Here is a 22,535-nt window from a genome sequence, read left to right on the forward strand (position 1 = left end):
TGGAGTGATACAGTGTGCATGTATATAATAAAGAAAGCAAACTGCAGACAATATTCCTGGGCTCTTCTACTCACTCATCTCCCTCTACTAGGAGGGACTACAGGTCCCAGCTGCCCCCTTCAAAGCCAAAATATCTTTTGTGGATGTTTAATATTACATTTTATTTTATTTCTGAATATTTCTGAACACCTTTGAATATCTCTGAAACTTTTGGAATATTTCTGAGATTATCTATAAATAGCTTTTGGGGTATCTGTGAACATCATGGGAAAATTTAGATGCGGTTGCTTAGAATTAGGATAAACTTGATCTTTGTTGTTGTTTGTTTGATACAACATTTTTAAAACTAAAATCTGTGTTCAAAATAAATAAATGTATATATATATATATATATATATATATATATATATATATATATATATATATATATATAATTGATGAGTAGTCCTGTAGCTCTGCAACAAATGGAGAGCCACCAGACAGGTTGAGGCATTTCGTTTTGCAATACATGCAGAGCTACAAGGCAGGTTGGGACTTCTGGTTTTGCAGTTGATGCTAAGAGACAAGGCACGCTGGGACTTCTAGTATCCAATAGATGGAGGGCTATAAGGCAGACTGCACGTTCTAGCTCTTCAAAAGACTGAGAGCCACAAGGCAAGCTGGGAGTTCTAGTTCTTCTACAGAGAGAAAGTCACAAGGAAAACTAGGAGTTCTAGCTCTTCTTCAGATGAGGAACCACCAGGCAGGTTTGGAACAATTGCCTTTGCAATACATGTAGAACTACAAGGCAAGATGGAGAGCTATTGGCTGGCTGCAAGTTCTAGTTCTTCAACAGATTGAAAAGCCGCAAGGCAAGCTGGGAGTTCTAGTTCTTCTAGAGAGAGAGAGCCGCAAGGAAAGCTAGGGTTTCTAGCTCTTCTTCAGATGAGGATTGGAACCACCAGGCAGGTTTGGAACAATTGCCTTTGCAATACATGTAGAACTACAAGACATGCTGGGACTTCTAGTATCCAATTGATGGAGAGCTATAGGCAAGCTGCAAGTTCTAGTTCTTCAACAGATTGAAAAGCCGCAAGGCAAGCTGGGAGTTCTAGGTGTTTATCAGATGAGGACAGGCAGGTTGGGACAATTGCCTTTCCAATGCATGTAACTAACTACAAGACAGGCTAGGACTTCTAGGTGGAAAGCCAAAAGGCAAACTGGGAGTTCTAGTTCTTCAACAGATTGAGAGCCACAAAAAAGAAGGCTGGCCAATGGCCATTGGCCATTCTAGTCTTTCATCAGGTGGAGAACCACAAGGTAGGCTGAGAGTTGTAGTCCACCGACAACTAGGGAGCCACAGTGCACGCTGCATATTATAGCTCCACTAAAAGATGCAGAGCAGGAGAGGAAAAAATATTTTTTTCCAATTTTGCAGCCCACCATCTCTATTAAACGCCCCCTCCCCTTTCCCCCATATAATCATAATTAAACTACATAATAATAAAATCCACACACATAATGCAGACGTTACAGTTATCCCTTCTGATAAATTATTGACACCATATGACGTCACTGTGTCCCCTTTTCTTAGGTCCCCCGACGGGTGGTTGCTGTGTAAAGTAAGGCCAAGCTGTGAAGCCGACTTTGTAAAGCGGATATTAAGGCATTTTTGTGGGTACTGAGGGTTGGCAGAGAGCAGGGAGAGCTGTGCAGTCCCGGGGGCACGATGGGCCCTGGCTGGGATCTGCTGGGTCTTGCCCATTTCCAGGGAGTTGGAGTTGCTGTGTTGGAGATAGGATGTTTATACAGCTCAATATAAACAGGTTCTGTGCATACAAAAAAAACGCTCTGCCTTCTGCTCAGACAACGCTCGATGCTGCCTGCAAAACACAGCCTGAGCTGCTCCTGAACCGACAGAGGAGAGGGGGACAAGGGACAAGCCATCCATCAAGGTATGTCACTTGGAACTTTTGTCACCTACTTAGAATGCAAGGGAGAGGATTCATCCCAGGGCTGGGGGCTGAACAGGCTCTAGAATGGGGATCAGGAGGGGGCACAGTTATCCTATGGGAGGATAAGGGTCACCCCCTCCTCTTGCAGGCGCGTGTCTAGGGGCCCCTGAAGCTGGGGGGACACTGCAGTCACCTTCACCACTATGAGGTGCGACACAAGTCACATCCTATAACAATGCTGGGTGTATAGCAATATAGAAACAGAGAAGTGTGTATGTGTTATGTACATTATAATCCTTATTTATGTATTTCTCTTTCATTTATCAGTAAAACCTCCATGTATATCGCTCTCCTTTTTTTTTCTCTAACCCTCCTCAATGCCCCCCACTCCCCCCCCCAACCACCACCCATGTGTATCTATACATTTCTGCAGTACAGTACCACCAATTATTTTATAAGGTAACATAATTGCTTGAATACAGCATAAAACAATTCATCTTTATTTTTGTTAAAAAAAAAAAAAAAAAAAACAATAAAACAGCAATGCATCAATCAGCAGAGAGCTAATTACCTCTCTTTTCGATAAACATGCACTGTAGTCTGTTCTTAAATCCCCAGCTGCCATTACATCAACAATATTCAATATTCCATTCACCTTATGAAATGTTCTGATTTCTAATGTTTTAAGTGTTTTTGGAAACTATAATAATAATTATTATTATAACTATTATAACAACAGCCAAAATACTACTAACATAATAATAATAATTAAAATAATAATAATAACTATTATAACAGCCACTAAACTAACAACAATACTAATAATAACTATTACAACAACAGCTAAAATACTACTACTAAAATAATAATAATAATAACTATTATAACAACCACTAAACTAACAACAACAATAATAATAATATTATAACAACCACTACACTAACAACAACAATAATAATAATAATAATAATAATGATACTATTACAAAAACAGCTAAAATACTACTACTAAAATAATAATAATAATAATTACTATTATAACAACCATTAAACTAAGAACAACAACAACAATAGTAATAATAATAATAATAATAATAATAACAATAACTTTTATAGCATCCATTAAACTATAAATAATAATAATAACAATAACTATTATAACAACCACTAAACTAACAATAATAATAATAAAAATAAGAAGAAGACTATCTATTATAACAGCAGCTAATATACTACTATTATTAAAATAATGATCATTATATTAATAATAATAATGTTGCATGTACTCCGTTTACCTTTTCTATAGCAATTGTAAATAATATATTTCAATAATGTAATTGTAAAACGTTAAAAAAAAATACAATACATCACTTACTGAACAAAATCATATTGATAATATTTATACTATATACATAGGAATACATGTGCCGTGTCCCATTATTGTTGTTACTGTAGTGAATACTGCCCAGAATAAATAATAGGGTGTCTCTTGGATCCAGGAATGGCGCACAAAAAAAAAAAAGTGAATATTTCTGTGAAAAATAAAGTCCTGTTTATTTATTTAATCTGCAAGTGATTTGATAATAGAAGTGAACCTTCCCTCTCTTTTTTTGAGTTAACATTTTTCACTTCTTTAGTAAATCAGCCCACTTATCTCTGTGCAGTATTCTAGATTTGATCTCTCTTATTTTTGAGTTTTCTCACTGTCCCCTTTAAAACCGGTAGGTGACATCTGGAGAGTGAATATTGGACTCCTATTGGTTGTTGCACAGTAACACCGACAGTTTTGATAACCAAGGTCTGTGCAGAATAGCTCATGAGGGTGGCATTTTGGGCACAGAAATGGCACACATCGTCCATTCAGCAGATAATTAAGTAAGTGGGTCAGCAGACTGCGGGAGAGTTAAAGTGTAATCTGAGCCCCCCTGTCTATAGGTAATATTGGAGAGAGCAGAGAGAGGGGCTCTGTGTTTATCAGACTGAGACCACCCAGGGATGCAGCAGACAGACGTGCTCCCCTCTCCTTTCCCTGCTTCTAATTAACACCAGGACCCCCCCCCCCCCCTTCCCCTTCATAGCCTGGACTACACCACTGGCCTCCAGCGCTTACATAAGGTGGGCTTGGGGGGAGGAGCCAATCTACCATCCCTCTCTATAGACAGACACTGCTAGTAAAAGGTGATGACAGGGGCTCTTCAGAGCTGTCATTGGAACTTAGTGGGTGACAATGACATTCAAATCCAGAAGGGGGCAGTGACAGGCCTACAGGTTATTGAGGAACCAAAAATCCCAGCATAACCTACCTATCAATGCATTACAGTGCTGCTGATCGGCAATAAAGAAGGGATTTTTTTAAAAAAAAATTATTGTTGCAGTCAAGAATGCTGAAATGCATTGTTTCTTTTTTTTTTTGGGCTGCTCTATAGGAATATATAAATGTAATGTGTACTTTAGTCCCCATTGCAGGGTCAAGAAGGATAAGGATTTTCCCTTTTGAAGCAAATATATATATATATATATATATATATATATATATATATATATATATATATTCCCTCTATATCAGTCAGCTACCCAATTGAATTAAACTCTAGAGGTTATAAAGACACAGCAGCTCCTCATACTCCTCATGGGTGGGATTATAAAATTACAAAGAACAGGGGGCCTGGCACCTGGGAAGTGTGGCTTCTTTCCAGCTTTGAAAGGGCAGTTTAAGGGTACATCTCTGCACCCTAAGATTATAATTTAACAAATATGGAGAGTGTTAGTTGTGTATTATACTACTTTATATATTGCAACATTTGCAAACATATTTTGATATATAATTTTCTTCTTTTTCTTATATTTCATGGAAAAACTTGGCACCAATAAGGAGGGGTGGCATGAAAGTGAAACTGTTACTTACAGGCTCTGCAAGGGTGAGGCTATAGGTATCCACAAGCTTTGCACAGCTAAGGTCTGTCTATCTATAGCACAAGTGTTACTCTAGAGAAAGGGTCTCCAAACTTTCTAAACAAAGGGCTAATATTATTATTATTATTATGCATGATTTATATAGCGCCAACAGTTTACGCAGCGCTTTACAATGTGGGGGGGGGGGGGGCAACACAATTACAGTACAGTTTAATGCAAAAGGCACAGGAGGGCCCTGCTTGTAGAACTTACATTCAATATTCTGTCATTCAGGCTTTAGGGGGCCAGTCTGTGCTCAGTGAGAGTAAACAATGCCCCATCTTTGGTATTAGTGGGAGGAATAGTGCCCTATGGTTGGTGTCAGTGGCAAACATAATGCCCCATTGTTGATGACAGTGGCAGAGACAAAGCCTCAAGGGCTGGATAAAGGCAAGCAAAGGGCTGTAGTTTGCAGAAAATGCTGCTATAGATCTTAAACCCTAATACAAATGTTGCTGTTTGCACATTGATTTCAGTTAAACTGGAAACCTTTCCTGGACTATATTATTACCTGCCTTATTTAGGAAACTATAATTGTTTCCTTTTTTTATCATCAGATGGAAGAGAATATAGTAAGTAAAGGTCTGGTGTTGCATTAAATGTAATGTAAGCATGAAACAGGTTGTAGCTCTTCAGGGGTGGGAATACAAGTAATAGTAAACTCCTCCCCTGCGGGCTTTTTCACCCTCCAGCTCTGCCTGAAACTGCAGCCCAGATTGAAATCCAAGCATAAAATTATATGGAGCACCAAGTATCAACCATAAGACAATGTAACTTGCACACAGAGGGAGGGCCAGAGAGAAAAAGGAAGAGCTGAAGTTCCCTATAGGCTGAACAGACCATTATTGACACGAAATGGTTCAGGGACGATCGCTGAGGTCACCGGATGTGTGGAGTGAAATGATAACTTGATTTCTGTCAATATATTTGAAATAAATAAATACAAAGTGGAGGTCAGGGGGGGTTCTGAGTCTGGGCTGGCGTAACATCAAACATTTGTATGTATTATTATAAGTAACAGAAATAGAAATTTCACATGAACTGAAACAGGAAAACACAAGAGGCCCCCAGAGAGATCACAGAAACCAATATAGTCAGAGAGATAAATGAATAGATAGATAATAGATTTTATATAGATATCTTGATATCAGATAGGTATTAAATCGTTTGATAGATAGATAGATAGATAGATAGATAGATAGATAGATAGATAGATAGATAGATAGATAGATAGATCAAAGGTCCATTGAGATATTTTTGTTTCGGTAACATATAGCTAGCTAGATAGATAGATAAATAGATAGATAGATAGATAACCAGAGACATATTAAATAGATAGATAGATAGATAGATAGATAGATAGATACTTAGACGGAGAGAAGATAGATAGATAGATAGATAGATAGATAGATAGATAGATAGATAGATAGATAGATAGATAATTCGATAGAAATAAGATAGATTGATATAAAATAGATAGATAGATAGATAGATAGATAGATAGATAGATAGATAGATAGATAGACAGATAGATAGATAGATAATAAATAGATAGGTAGATGGATAGACACGAGATAGATAGATAGATAGATAGATAGATAGATAGATAGATAGATAGATAGATAGATAGAAATAAGTAGAAAGAAAGAAGATTGATAGAAAATAGATCGATAAATAGATAAACAGAGAGATAATAAATATATAGATGGATAGATAGATAGATCAAAGGTCCTTTGAGATATTTTTCTATCGGTAAAGATAAATAGATATAGATAAATATTAAATAGATAGATAGATAGATGGATAGATAGATAGATAGATAGATAGATAGATAGATAGATAGATAGATAGATAGATAGATAGATAGATAGATAGACAGATAGATAGATAGATAGATAGACAGATAGATAAACAGAGAGATAATAAATAAATAGGTGGATGGATAGAAAAGAGCTAGATAGATAGATATAAATAATTAGATAAAAAGAAGATAGGTTGATATAAAATAGAAAGATGGATAGATAGATAGATAGATAGATAGATAGATAGATAGATAAACATAGAGCTAATAAATAGGTAGATGGATAGAAAAGATCTAGATAGATCAATAGATCGATAGATCAAAGGTCCATTGAGATATTTTTGTTTCGGTAACACATATATCTAGATAGATAGATAGATAGATAGATAGATAGATAGATAGATAGATAGATAGATAGATAGATAGATAGATAGATAGATAGATAGATAGATAGATAGATAGATAAGTAGAAAAAAGAAGAAACTGTAAAAAAAATCTTGGGTGAATGTTGTGTAAGTCCTGTGTGAAAACATTGATAAGTAGACCCTTCTGTTGGTGTGTAATGTCATGTAGTGATTAATAAATAGATACAAAGATATGAAGGGAAGAATACAATCTGATAATCCATTGCCTGTAAAATATACCAAAACTACGGGATTTGCCTAAACTATCAAATTCCGTCGGGCAGTCTACTCCCCAGGATTGATGGAAGATGTACAATCAGATTGTAATGTGTGAGATCAGAGATAGATAAAATATATATGTTCACAGTGGCAGACAATATTAGGGTTGATTTACTAAAAGGTTGTTTAGTTGTAGATTTGTATCCATGCACACTGGGCTTTAAAAAAACGTCTGTTCTCCCGGGAGTAAAAAACGCTCATAGGCTCCATGCAGATTGGTAAAAACGTTGCTTCTACAGGAGTTTTGTGTTCTGCCTGTAGAACCAACTCAATGTTCTCCTATGTGGCCAATCCATGTACATTAGGACTTTAGGCATATTTTGAGTTTAACTTGGCAGAGAAAAAAAACATTCTGCTTCTCATTTCTGATTGGAGCTTGGAGGCAGAAAAAATGTAAAAGTCTCCTAAACTCTTCTAAACTTTGTATAAATCGTTTTTTACTCCATAGAGAACAGACAGCTTTTTTTGTTTTTAAGCCAGTGTGCATGAAGCCTGGGCGACATTGTGCTGATGATAACCCAATGTGAGGAGGAAATTAAAGAAAATTGCATTTTTACAAGAAAAAATAAACTTGCCTTTAGTAAATCAGTTCTATTAACCCAGTCTATGCCCCACCCTCCAATCCCCGCAATATTGTGTACAGATCGCAGAACTATTCCCCACCCCCCTCCCCACCGATATAAGTCGGAGCTCCTGGCCACACACACACTCACATTTTCCGTGACGTTTTACATATTTTTTGTCCGATCTTCAATTGTCTTCATTTACAGCTCTGCAGGCTGAGGATTGCCATGGATGTTCTGCAATCTGTATAATGTGATGGATGTTTTGAACCATTATCAATATCCAATATTTGTTACATTTCCTAAAATAAAAAAAGTTCTGAGAAACCCATTCCTATAATGTACAGATAAATTGGACACATATTACTCATATTGACCTATAATATATAATACTTGCTGATATTATGCTCTAGCTGTACAGAAGAGAATCTATCTGAAACTGCGGGCATGGGGCTTATTTACTAAAAGCAAATATGCTGTTTGCAAGGGAAGATGCACTTCGAAGAGAAATTTATACCAAAGCTTTGTAATGAGTTGAAGGGCTTGACTTCCATCATCCAATCATGTGCAACAGTGCAAGCAAAAAATACTTTTTTTTGGTCTGTAGTAAATAAATAAATAATAATAATAATAATAATAATGGTAATAAATTATATATATATATATATATATATATATATATATATATATATATATATATATATATATATATATATATATATATATATATATATATATATGCTATCTTTTATTTTCTATATTTTTCCATTTACATTTGTCAATAATTAAAAAAACTGACCTTGCTGCTATTTGCTACAGTGGACTGCAAAATGTTTGTTTTACATGTTCAAATCTTTATTGATCTACATACTTAAACATACAAGGACAAAAACAGCTGTAGAGCAATAGCATTTGTATGAAATGTCTGCATTTTGAGATTTTTATCTCAGGTATGGATGGACTGGGGCTGCACTGTGGGTGACAGGTCCTCCCTGTACTGGGGATGGGGGAGGGGATGGCCGGTCAATGGTCCTTTAATGACATTATACAGCCTCCTCTGGAATGATAAGATGAAGGGGCAGGATAAGGACATTCATTAACCTTTTGGTGCATCACACTCTGCATCACTTTGCATTTCCAATAAAACTGCATGCATTGAGCTCCAGCTGTGGGGGTTGAGGGGAGAGGACTACAAGTCACATCCCCCCCAATTCAGGAGAGCGATGAAGAGACCTCTCGTTTCACCTGTGAGAGAAGCAAAAATAAACCATAACCGAAATACATTTCTGTACGGCATAAATAACCATACTGGTGAATCCCTATTGGGGCCCCTATGATGTCACCACAATGTGCAAAATATTTGGCACAGGCGTTAATAATATAATGAATTATAATATATACAGGAATCAAAGAAGGTAGAGGAGGAAAGGATTGAACTGATACAATACCCCAAATCTGTGTGTGCATAATAAATATATATATAACAAAGGAATTTGACAAAAGAACAGCCTATATCTATCTAAAATGTAAATAAATGCGCGTGTGTTGTATGTGTGTGTGTGTGTGTGTGTATATATATATATATATATATATATATATATACTGTTGGCGCTATATAAATCCTGTATAATGATATAATGATACTAATCATTATACATAGTAAGATAATTCAATTATTAAAGGGCATATAAATATATATATATCTATATATATATATATATATATCTATATATATATATATCTATATATATATATATATCTATATATATATATATACTGTTGGCGCTATATAAATCCTGTATAATATTAATGATCATTATATATATATATATATATATATATATATATATATATATATATATATATATATATATATATATTTATATGTCCTTTAATTAATAGATATAGGGTAAGGGATTAAAGGGAAATATATATATATATATATATATATATATATATATATATATATATATACTGTTGGCGCTATATAAATCCTGTATAATATTAATGATCATTATATATATATATATATTTCCCTTTAATCCCTTAACCTATATCTAATTAATTATTACCTCTATAAAGAATGGCATAGGACAGCAGCTGAGATTGAGATGGACAGAGACAATTCAATACTATAGAAAAAATGCTCCATGAAATATATTCTATAAAATAAAACAATATATAACATCAAAAAATATAAAATTAACTAGAAACAAATCTCGTCCGTGGCACAAATTCAGTGGCTCCTGTGTCACCTGACGGTCGGTGGCCGACGTGTCCTATCATTATGTATTTCCAATCCGATCTGCTGATACATTACAGGTAGAATCACATGTCCGGATAACAATATTACTACTTGTACCTGTAAACAATGCAACTACTGATAGTGCAATTAGATAATAGTAATGATACTAGCAACGTATTAATCATCTTGTTACAAAAACAAGTTGCAGTGCGACTATAGGAAGCATTACTACTAGGCATGCCATAGAGCATTACTAACAATGTGGTAGTATAAGGTAACATTGCTTTTTTGCACCTTCTTTGCAGAAACGATTTACAAATAATAAACATGACGTCAGCACTCGAGATGTGACGTTTCAGATCGGATCCACGTTTGGAAATTTAGGGGTCATTCAGTAGGACGAAGAATTGGAGAGAGAGACAACAGATCGGTGGTATTTCCAGTAGTATAGGCGGATAGATTGGTGATTTAAGGGAAAATCGTATAGAAATATACATTGTTGATGTGTTATATAGAAATAAAGGAAAACAGGTTCATGAATGTATAAAATGATGAGTTAAGATATAAGTTAAGAGATCGCTCTTTCTTTCTTTCTTTCTTTCTTTCTTTCTTTCTTTCTTTCTTTCTTTCTTTCTTTCTTTCTTTCTTTCTTTCTCTTTCTTTCTTCTCCTTTTTTTCTTGCTTAATATATTGTTATTAAAGTAAAATTATAAAATCTACAAGTCTAGGCAAGCATGTTACATCATACTGTACACAGAATACATTGATAAATATAGTTTCTAATTTTAGGATATTTATTTTTTCTTAAATTTCTCAGGACAAAAAAACCCCCATGGTTCCTGCTGGCCAGTGATATAAAGACATCCACTTGTACAAGTGTCATATCAAGACTAGAATAGTGACCTGTGCTGGGTGTATACTGGGGGTGCAGTAATATTAGGGAAATAACTATCCCTCTTTTTTACCCATCTCCCCATATACTTCTCTCCTTAACCCTTTCTCTTTAACCATTCTATATCTCACATCTAAAACATAAATTTCTTTCTTTCTTTCTTTCTTTTTCTATAAATATATATATATATATATATATATATATATATATATATATATATATATATATATATATATATATAATATATATGTGTGTGTGTGTAGTATAGTAATAGCATAGTAGTAATATTGCAAAGGGGGTACACATTTGTGAATTATAAAGCTGTGCACGAATATATCTTATATAGAGATGTCTGTGTGTTTTCCTGCCCTGACCCATCATTGCTGGCCTCTGGATTTGCCATTTGTTTTTCATTCTCTGTCTCTCATATCTGTCCTGGGGGGGGGGGGGGGTTTACTGATAAGTGAGATATTATCCTCAGGACCCCCATGGCCCCTGCGGTCTGCCCTGATAACAGCACATCACCTTCATCCCTATCTGTGTTGATGTATATGTCCATTCTCTGCTACCTAAAGCCTCTATAGGATGGACAGTATACATCCCATACACTGTCCTCATCCTGAATATGCACACAATTCCCTAGTCAACCATAGAGAACTTGTATGGCAAAGGGGACAATTGTTTTTAAAATATACAGAAAAAAATATCAAATGTATCATAAAAAGGGTATTGAAGAATTATCTATCAAACTCAATATTTAAATTGAATAATAATAATAAAAAATATTTGTTAAGTAATTAAGATATATAGATGTGAATACTCTTCAACATACTAACTGGCAGAGTGTTAGATACATTCTATAAACTCCGTACATTGTATATACCCCCCATAATGTACACTGTCTGCTCTGGGGTGTTTGTATCACTGAATGTCTGACTCTGAGCCATATACAACATATATCCTCTATACTGTGTAAGCAGAGTCTGCTGTACTACCCTGCACACAATCCCCACTATATAAAGTATACTATAATATTTTTTTTTATCTTATATAACATGGTCTTACAGTATGATAATACAGTTAGTTAGTTAAAACAAAATAACACTGTTCCAAGCAAGTATAGTTCATATATGTTTTGTATATTATGTTTTATATATGCATTTTTGATGTAATATATCTATCTACCTACCTAATCTTTAATATATATACAGTATCTCACAAAAGTGAGTATACCCATATACCCAAAATATTTTTCTAAATATTTTATTCTATCTTTTCATGTGACAACACTGAAGAAATGACACTTTGCTACAATGTAAAGTAGTGAGTGTACAGCTTGTATAACAGTGTAAATTTGCTGTCCCCTGAAAATAACTTAACACACAGCTATTAATGTCTAAACCGCTGGCAAGTCAACAAAAGTGAGTACACCCCTAAGTGAAAATGTCTAAATTGGGCCCAAAGTGTCAATTATTTTTGTGGCCACCATTATTTTCCAGCACCGCCTTAACCCTCTTGGGCATGGAGTTCATCAGAGCTTCACAGGTTTCCACTGGAGTCCTCTTCCACTCCTCCATTATGACTAGTGATGGCCGAACGGTTCGCCCGGCGGTCGTTTCGCGGCGAATTTCCGACTTTCGCCGTCCGCGGGTTCGAACGCCTTTTTCCGTCGTTCGCCCCGGCGGACTTACGTGTTTAATGTATACAAGAACTTTAACCTTTCGTGACACGTTTATCATGTGTTACAGGACAACCAATTGAGACATGACAGCTCATGGACACTTGGACATTCCCCCTAACCTATAAATACACCCGATCCGGTGGCCATTTTACATTCTTTCTTCTGTCACTGTAGGGAAAGGATCCTGTGTGGAGTAGGGACAGAGAAAACGCTAGCTATTTGGTACACAAAAGTTCTTTTCAGGACTGGTATAGGTGTTAGGTCAGCAGCCTGAGTTTCTTTTGTCAGTTTAGATAAAGGGACAGAGCGCTGTATGCTGCTATTTTAGGGACAGCTCAGCCAGATTAGTCTTTCTTCATCATCATCATCATCATCATCATTAGCTGTTACTATCAGGTCCACAAAAGAGCTGTTCCAGCTAATCGTTCCAGCCTACTCTTTTTTGCCAATTTGTATAGGGACAGGCAGGAAGCAGTGTGTCAGGCAGTGAGGATAATTTTAAAGACTTGCTGTTACTATTAGTTCCACAAAGGTTCTTTTCAGGACTGGTATCAGTGGTACGGTAATAGGCTTGTACACGTATAATATTCTTTCTTCCAAATATAGAAAGAATATTATACTTGACTGCTGCCCTTCTGCTGCAGTCTGCTAATCATTCACAACTCACTTGTTCCACAAAGCTCTTTATCAGGACTGGTAACTTGGTCTGTCTAGGGTGCTACGGTACATAGGCTTGGGTGCGGTACAGTCTGCTGTTCTGTAAGGACCGCTATCGGTCCACAATACATAGGGTTGCCGTGCACTACTGCTGACCGCTGCCCTATACTGCAGCAGTCCTTCATTGGTATAGGGACTGACGTACAGTCTGCTAATCACTAACACACAACCTGCTTGGTCCACAAAAGTTCTTATAAGGACTGGTAACTTGGTATAGGGTGCTACGGTACATAGGCCTGAGTGCGTTACAGTCTGCTGTTCTGTAAGGACCGCTATCGGTCCACAATACATAGGGTTGCCGTGCACTACTGCTGACCGCTGCCCTATACTGCAGCAGTCCTTCAGCGGTATAGGGACTGACGCACAGTCTGCTAAACACTAACACACAACCTGCTTGGTCCACAAAAGTTTTTATAAGGACTGGTAACTTGGTATAGGGTGCTACGGTACATAGGCCTGAGTGCAGTACAGTCTGCTGTTCTGTAAGGACCGCTATCGGTCCACAATACATAGGGTTGCCGTGCACTACTGCTGACCGCTGCCCTATACTGCAGCAGTCCTTCAGCGGTATAGGGACTGACGTACAGTCTGCTAATCACTAACACACAACCTGCTTGGTCCACAAAAGTTCTTATAAGGACTGGTAACTTGGTATAGGGTGCTACGGTACATAGGCCTGAGTGCGTTACAGTCTGCTGTTCTGTAAGGACCGCTATCGGTCCACAATACATAGGGTTGCCGTGCACTACTGCTGACCGCTGCCCTATACTGCAGCAGTCCTTCATTGGTATAGGGACTGACGTACAGTCTGCTAATCACTAACACACAACCTGCTTGTTCCACAAAAGTTCTTATAAGGACTGGTAACTTGGTATAGGGTGCTACGGTACATAGGCCTGAGTGCGTTACAGTCTGCTGTTCTGTAAGGACCGCTATCGGTCCACAATAGATAGGGTTGACGTGCACCACTGCTGACCGCTGCCCTATACTGCAGCAGTCCTTCAGCGGTATAGGGACTGACGTACAGTCTGCTAAACACTAATACACAACCTGCTTGGTCCACAAAAGTTCTTATAAGGACTGGTAACTTGGTATAGGGTGCTACGGTACATAGGCTTGAGTGCGGTACAGTCTGCTGTTCTGTAAGGACCGCTATCGGTCCACAATAGATAGGGTTGACGTGCACCACTGCTGACCGCTGCCCTATACTGCAGCAGTCCTTCAGCGGTATAGGGACTGACGTACAGTCTGCTAAACACTAATACACAACCTGCTTGGTCCACAAAAGTTCTTATAAGGACTGGTAACTTGGTATAGGGTGCTACGGTACATAGGCTTGAGTGCGGTACAGTCTGCTGTTCTGTAAGGACCGCTATCGGTCCACAATACATAGGGTTGCCGTGCACTACTGCTGACCGCTGCCCTATACTGCAGCAGTCCTTCATTGGTATAGGGACTGACGTACAGTCTGCTAATCACTAACACACAACCTGCTTGTTCCACAAAAGTTCTTATAAGGACTGGTAACTTGGTATAGGGTGCTACGGTACATAGGCTTGAGTGCGGTACAGTCTGCTGTTCTGTAAGGACCGCTATCGGTCCACAATAGATAGGGTTGACGTGCACCACTGCTGACCGCTGCCCTATACTGCAGCAGTCCTTCAGCGGTATAGGGACTGACGTACAGTCTGCTAAACACTAATACACAACCTGCTTGGTCCACAAAAGTTCTTATAAGGACTGGTAACTTGGTATAGGGTGCTACGGTACATAGGCTTGAGTGCGGTACAGTCTGCTGTTCTGTAAGGACCGCTATCGGTCCACAATAGATAGGGTTGACGTGCACCACTGCTGACCGCTGCCCTATACTGCAGCAGTCCTTCAGCGGTATAGGGACTGACGTACAGTCTGCTAAACACTAATACACAACCTGCTTGGTCCACAAAAGTTCTTATAAGGACTGGTAACTTGGTATAGGGTGCTACGGTACATAGGCTTGAGTGCGGTACAGTCTGCTGTTCTGTAAGGACCGCTATAGGTCCACAATAGATAGGGTTGACGTGCACCACTGCTGACCGCTCACCTATACTGCAGCAGTCCTTCAGCGGTATAGGGACTAAGAGTTTTGTCACAGGGTCATTTAAAAAATGACATGCAGAGGAAGAGGCAGGCCCTTCCGCAGGGGTGGTAGGGGTAGGGCAGGAGCAACAGGCTTGAGCCAAAGTGGGAAGTTGCAGAAGGTGCGTTCAATTACTTTAAAGGATGCACCAGACTTGGTTGAGTGGCTCGCTCAGCCTTACTCTTCTGCACCCTCCTCATCCTCTCGATCTGCACCCTCTTCTTCACTCTCTGCTATGTGCACCCCCAAAGACACTACCACCAACAACACGACCACCACCACCACCACCACATACCTTCCGCTTGAGTCACTGGAATTATTTTCCGATCCATATCAAGAGGACATTTCTGATGCGCAGCCACTCTTGGTATTGGATCAGGAAGAGGAGGTAGCAACAAGCGCTACTCAGCAGTCTGACGCCAGTACCCAGATCAGCCCAAGGAGGAGGTTGGTCCCCGGTGTTGCTGCCTACTCTACTTATAGCGGTGGGGAAGGTGACGTTGATGATGACGTGTCTAGTGATGTCACGTGGGTGCCCACAAGAGAGGAAGAGGAGGGGAGTTCAGAGGGAGATATGGACCAGCAGATAGGGAGGAGAAGCAGCAATGACTTACATTGCACAGCAGGGACAAAGCAGACTGCAAATGTATCAGGAGCGAGTCATCGACCATGTACGGTCACATCTGGCGCTCCCAGGACACCGGCACATGGCTCCGCAGTGTGGGCTTTTTTTAACGTGTCCGCTGCTGACAATAGCGTTGCCATCTGCAATCTTTGCAGTCAACGCGTTAGTCGCGGTAAGCCCAATACTCACCTAGGGACGACCGCCTTAAGAAGGCACATGAGCAGCCATCACCGAGCCCAGTGGGAGCAACGGAACACACAAAGCCACACTGCAGGCTCTCACCGTCCAGCCTCGTCTTCTACTTCTCCTTCTCCTCTCTCCTCACAATTGTCCTCCACTCCACCTTCCATCACGCCAAGCTCACATTTTTCTGCAAAAAGGCAGGCTTCCGTGGGCCTAATGTTTGAGCGTAAAAAAATGATGACGCCGGATAACCCTCTTGCCCAACGGTTGGCGGCTGGCTTGTCAGAACTCATAGCCCGCCAACTACTGCCATATAAACTGGTGGACTCGGAGGCCTTTCGCAAATTTGTGGCCATTGGAACACCACAATGGAAGGTCCCAGGAAGGAAGTATTTCTCAGAGAAGGGCATCCCAGAGCTATATGGCCATGTTCAGCGGCAAGTGAATGTATCTCTGGCACACAGTGTCGGTGCCAAGATACATCTGACCACAGACACGTGGTCTAGCAAACACGGGCAGGGAAGGTATATCAGTTTTACTGCCCACTGGGTGAACCTTCTGACGGCCGTCAAGCATGTAACCCGTGGCACCCGTGTAGATTTGGTTTTACCGCCACGGATTGCATGCAGGCCTGACTCTTCTTCTCCTCCTCCTACTCCATCCTCCTCCCTCTCCTCCTCAGCTGCCTCCTCCTTTTCCGCTGCTAGCGTCTCTTCCACTGCACCGCCCAAGCTCCCCAGAACCTATTCCACATGCCAGGTGAGACGTTGCCATGCCGTGCTGCGTCTGTTGTGCCTGGAAGCAAAGAGCCACACTGGCCCGGCACTCCTTTCAGCTTTGCGTTCACAGGCAGATGAGTGGCTAACACCGCTCAATTTGACAGTTGGTAAAGTGGTGTGTGACAACGGTGCCAATCTGCTTAGCGCATTGAAACAGGGCAAAATCACGCACGTGCCGTGCATGGCACACGTCTTAAACTTGGTCGTGCAGCGATTCCTTGTCAAATACCCTGGGGTCCAGGACATCTTGCGGCAGGCAAGGAAAATCTCGGCCCATTTCAGAAGATCTTACACGGCCATGGCTCGCCTTGCTGACATTCAGCGGCGACACCATCTGCCGGTCAGACGTCTTATTTGCGATTGCCCGACGCGATGGAACTCAACCTTCTATATGCTTGATAGGCTGCTCCAGCAGAAACGTGCAGTTAACGTCTACCTGTATGAACTCTGCGAAAGAAACGGTTCTGGGGAGCTGGGTTTTTTTTCACCGCGCCAGTGGCTGCTCATGCGCGACACATGCAGACTTCTGCGGCCATTTGAGGAGATCACCAAACTGGTCAGTCGCAGCCATGGCGCCATCAGTGACATGGTACCTTATGCCTTCTTTCTGGAGCGTGCATTGCGTCGTGTCATTGATCAGGCTGTGGAGGAGCAGGAGCGGGAAGATGAGGAAGTCGCAATGCTGGATGAATTCCCAGGGGGGGCTACTCTATCTGAGACAAGTCAACAACAGGAGTCTGATGAGGAGTCAGAGGAGGATGGTGCCGGGGCGGATGAGCAGGAGCAAGAAGAGCATGCTTTAAACCTTTCTGGGATCCCTGTTGTGCGAGGATGGGGAGAGGAGAATGAAGAGGACGACATTATCCTGGATGATGAGCAGGAGCCAGGCCACCACACCGCTTCCACTTTAGTGCAAATGGGGGCCTTCATGCTCCAGTGTTTTAATAGGGACCCCCGTATAAAAAGCATGAGGGTCAAGGACCAGTACTGGGTGGCAACGTACTTAGACCCCCGGTACAAACACAAAATGGCGGAAATGTTACCGCCGTCGCAGAGGGCTGTCAGAATGCAGCACTTCCAGGCCTTGCTTCGAGAAATGCTGCATTCTGCTTTTGCGTGCGCTGGCAGAGGAGCAATTCCCACTCCCAGAGAAGGATTTGCGGGTACCAATCCAACAGCGCCTGCAAGAAGAGGCCGGTTTGAAGATGTGTTGGTGACTTCGGATATGAGGTCATTCTTTCAGCCGACCCATCGACAGGTGTCATCCGGATCCAGCATCAGGGAACGCCTAGACCGTCAGGTGTCCGACTACATTGGGTTAACGGCCGATGTGGACGCTCTGAGGAGTGATGAACCCCTAGACTACTGGGTGGGCAGGCTTGACCTCTGGCCAGAGCTTGCCCAATTTGCAATCGAACTGTTGGCTTGCCCCTCATCCAGTGTCCTGTCCGAAAGGACGTTCAGCGCAGCAGGGGGGATTGTGACCGATAAGCGTACTCGCCTAGCTCACCACAGTGTTAACTACCTCACATTTCTAAAAATGAATGAGGCATGGATCTCGGAGGAATTCAACACATGTGATCAGTAGACCATGTATATGTCTATAAACAATTTTTGGAATCAAGCACACAGACCTTCTTAATTCATTTGGCTCACTTCCCTGACCCAAAAAAGCACACCGTACTATATGCCCCTACCCTCCTCTTTGAAGAGGTTGAGCGGTGTCATATTTCTACTGGGGCTGCTTATTATGAGGGGTTCCCACCATCCCTGTGCTGTGCTGACTTCCTCCTGGGTGTTCTTATTATGAGGGGCTCCCACCATCCCTGTGCTGTGCTGACTTCCTCCTGGGGGTTCTTATTATGAGGGGATCACACCATCCCTGTGCTGTGCTGACTTCCTCCTGGGGCTGCTTACGGTGCTGCTGTCAGCGCTGTATGTCACGGAGCTGCTGTCAGCGCTGTATGTCACGGAGCTGCTGTCAGCGCTGTATGTCACGGAGCTGCTGTCAGCGCTGTATGTCACGGAGCTGCTGTCAGCGCTGTATGTCACGGAGCTGCTGTCAGCGCTGTATGTCACGGAGCTGCTGTCAGCGCTGTATGTCACGGAGCTGCTGTCAGCGCTGTATGTCACGGAGCTGCTGTCAGCGCTGTATGTCACGGAGCTGCTGTCAGCGCTGTATGTCACGGAGCTGCTGTCAGCGCTGTATGTCACGGAGCTGCTGTCAGCGCTGTATGTCACGGAGCTGCTGTCAGCGCTGTATGTCACGGAGCTGCTGTCAGCGCTGTATGTCACGGTGCTGCTGTCAGCGCTGTATGTCACGGAGCTGCTGTCAGCGCTGTATGTCACGGAGCTGCTGTCAGCGCTGTATGTCACGGAGCTGCTGTCAGCGCTGTATGTCACGGAGCTGCTGTCAGCGCTGTATGTCACGGAGCTGCTGTCAGCGCTGTATGTCACGGAGCTGCTGTCAGCGCTGTATGTCACGGAGCTGCTGTCAGCGCTGTATGTCACGGTGCTGCTGTCAGCGCTGTATGTCACGGAGCTGCTGTCAGCGCTGTATGTCACGGAGCTGCTGTCAGTGCTGTATGTCACGGAGCTGCTGTCAGCGCTGTATGTCACGGAGCTGCTGTCAGCGCTGTATGTCACGGAGCTGCTGTCAGCGCTGTATGTCACGGTGCTGCTGTCAGCGCTGTATGTCACGGAGCTGCTGTCAGCGCTGTATGTCACGGAGCTGCTGTCAGCGCTGTATGTCACGGAGCTGCTGTCAGCGCTGTATGTCACGGAGCTGCTGTCAGCGCTGTATGTCACGGAGCTGCTGTCAGCGCTGTATGTCACGGTGCTGCTGTCAGCGCTGTATGTCACGGAGCTGCTGTCAGCGCTGTATGTCACGGAGCTGCTGTCAGTGCTGTATGTCACGGAGCTGCTGTCAGCGCTGTATGTCACGGAGCTGCTGTCAGCGCTGTATGTCACGGAGCTGCTGTCAGCGCTGTATGTCACGGTGCTGCTGTCAGCGCTGTATGTCACGGAGCTGCTGTCAGCGCTGTATGTCACGGAGCTGCTGTCAGCGCTGTATGTCACGGAGCTGCTGTCAGCGCTGTATGTCACGGAGCTGCTGTCAGCGCTGTATGTCACGGAGCTGCTGTCAGCGCTGTATGTCACGGTGCTGATGTCAGTGCTCTGTATTACGGTGCTGCTGTCAGTGCTCTGTATCTCCTGCACCCTCTTGTTTGCCTACCCTGGTCCCTGACCTTCCCTCTCCTCCATTGCCTTCATTAGCTCCATAGTCCTGAATTGTCAGAACAATTTCCCAAATAAAAAAAAAATGCTTGTAGTTATCGATCCCAAATTCACCTCATACATGTATTATGCTATTGTCCAGGTGGTGGGACTACGTGCTACCCCCTAATAATTACCCCGTGGCCGCAAATTCGACCTAAAGGTTTGCGAAATTCGCCTCCCATTGAAGTCAATGGAGCCCGCGGCGAACGGTCGTTTTCGCGAACGTTTGTGTCCGTTCGCGTTTCGCGTTCGCGAAACGTCCCGTCGGAAGTTCGTCCATCACTAATTATGACATCACAGAGCTGGAAAATGTTAGAGACCTTGCTCTCCTCCACTTTCCCTTTGAGGATGCCCCACAGATGATCAATAGGGTTTAGGTCTGGAGACATGCTTGGCCAGTCCATCACCTTTACCCTCAGCTTCTTCAGCAAGGCAGTGGTCATCTTGGAGGTGTGTTTGGGATCTCTATGATGTTGAAATACTGCCCTGCGGCCCAGTCTCCTGGGGGGAGGGGATCATGCTCTGCTTCAGTATGTCACAGTAAATGTTGATATTCATGGTTCCCTCAATGAACTGTAGCTCTCCAGTGCTGGCAGCACTCATGCAGCCCCAGGCCATGACACTCTCACCACCATGCTTGACTGTAGGCAAGACACACTTGTCTTTGTACTCCTCACCGGGTTGTTGTCCACACACTTGACACCATCTAAAACAAATACGTTTATCTTCATCTCATCAGACCACAGGACATGGTTCTGCTTAGTCTGCTTGTCATCAGTACATTTTTTGTGGGCTCTCTTGTGCATTATCTTTAGAAGAGGCTTCCTTCTGGGAGGACAGCCATGCGGACCAATTTGATGCAGTGTGCAGCGTATGGTCTGAGCACTGACAGGCTGACCCCTCACTGAGCAGCGATGCAGTTTCAGTTTCTTGGCAATCTTCTTATAGCCTAGGCCATCTTTATGTAAAGCAACAATTCTTTTTTTCAGATCCTCAGAGAGTTCTTTGCCATGAGGTGCCATGTTGAACTTCCAGTGACCAGTATGAGAGAGTGAGAGTGACAACACCAAATTTAAAACACCTGCTCCCCATTCACACCTGAGACATTGTAGCACTAACGAGTCACATGACACCGGGGTGGGAAATGGCTAATTGGGCCCAATTTGGACATTTTCACTTAGGGGTGTACTCACTTTTGTTGCCAGCAGTTTCGACATTAATGGCTGTGTGTTGAGGTATTTTGAGGGGACAGCAAATGTACACTGGTATACAAGCTGTACACTCACTACTTTACATTGCAGCAAAGTATCATTTCTTCAGTGTTGTCACATGAAAAGATATAATAAATTATTTACAAAAATGTGAGGGGTGTACTCACTTTTGTGAGATAATATATATATATATATATATATATATATATATATATATATATATATATATATCAAACTTTAACTGGTATTAAAACATACAGGGGCCAATTTACTAAAACTGGGGAGTGCAATCTGCTGCATCTGAAAGAAAACCTACAAAACCTTATGGCTGCAATCTGCACCAAATGTTGCACTCTTCAGTTAATCAACCCCACAGTATACATATCTACATACTTATATATATATATATATATATATATATATACATATGCACATATGTATATTTATAATATATATATATATATATATAAATACATTCATAGTTGTAGGTACTTTTACATAAAGTAATGTTTCTCATACATTTTCTTGTGATATTGCAGGTGAAAAGCTGGTGAAGCATGTGAATAGTCTAATCCATCTGAAGACATTATAATGTATAAATAACAATAAAGCCCTGAAATGATTTATATTCGTGTTTTCTGCCTTCCTTGTTGATCCTTATTTTTTTTTTTTCTTTAGTTGGAAATTTTAGGATATTACTTTTTTTCTTACATTTCTCTGTAAAAGGTACACTAAAAGTACACTAAACACTTTGTTCAAGTGTCACATCAAGACTAGAACAGTGACCTGTGCTGGGTGGATGCTGGGGGGTGCAGAAATATTAGAGGGGGGGGGACAGGAATAACTATCCCTCTTTTTTTACCCATCCACCA

General features: G+C 41.4%; 1 long non-coding RNA gene across 1 annotated transcript; it reads left to right on the top strand.

Annotated features, from left to right (window-relative positions):
- The first annotated feature begins 1,532 nt into the window (after positions 1-1,532).
- Positions 1,533-22,289, top strand: LOC143941597 (uncharacterized). The gene is made up of 3 exons (XR_013264287.1): positions 1,533-1,934; positions 10,483-10,610; positions 22,203-22,289. It is a non-coding gene; the product is annotated as an uncharacterized LOC143941597 (long non-coding RNA).
- The last annotated feature ends 246 nt before the right edge of the window (positions 22,290-22,535 follow it).

The sequence above is a fragment of the Lithobates pipiens genome, unplaced genomic scaffold (genome assembly GCF_037356315.1).
Source record: "Lithobates pipiens isolate NorthernLeopardFrog02 unplaced genomic scaffold, aLitPip1_a1.2 Scaffold_10, whole genome shotgun sequence".
Classification (NCBI taxonomy): domain Eukaryota; kingdom Metazoa; phylum Chordata; class Amphibia; order Anura; family Ranidae; genus Lithobates; species Lithobates pipiens.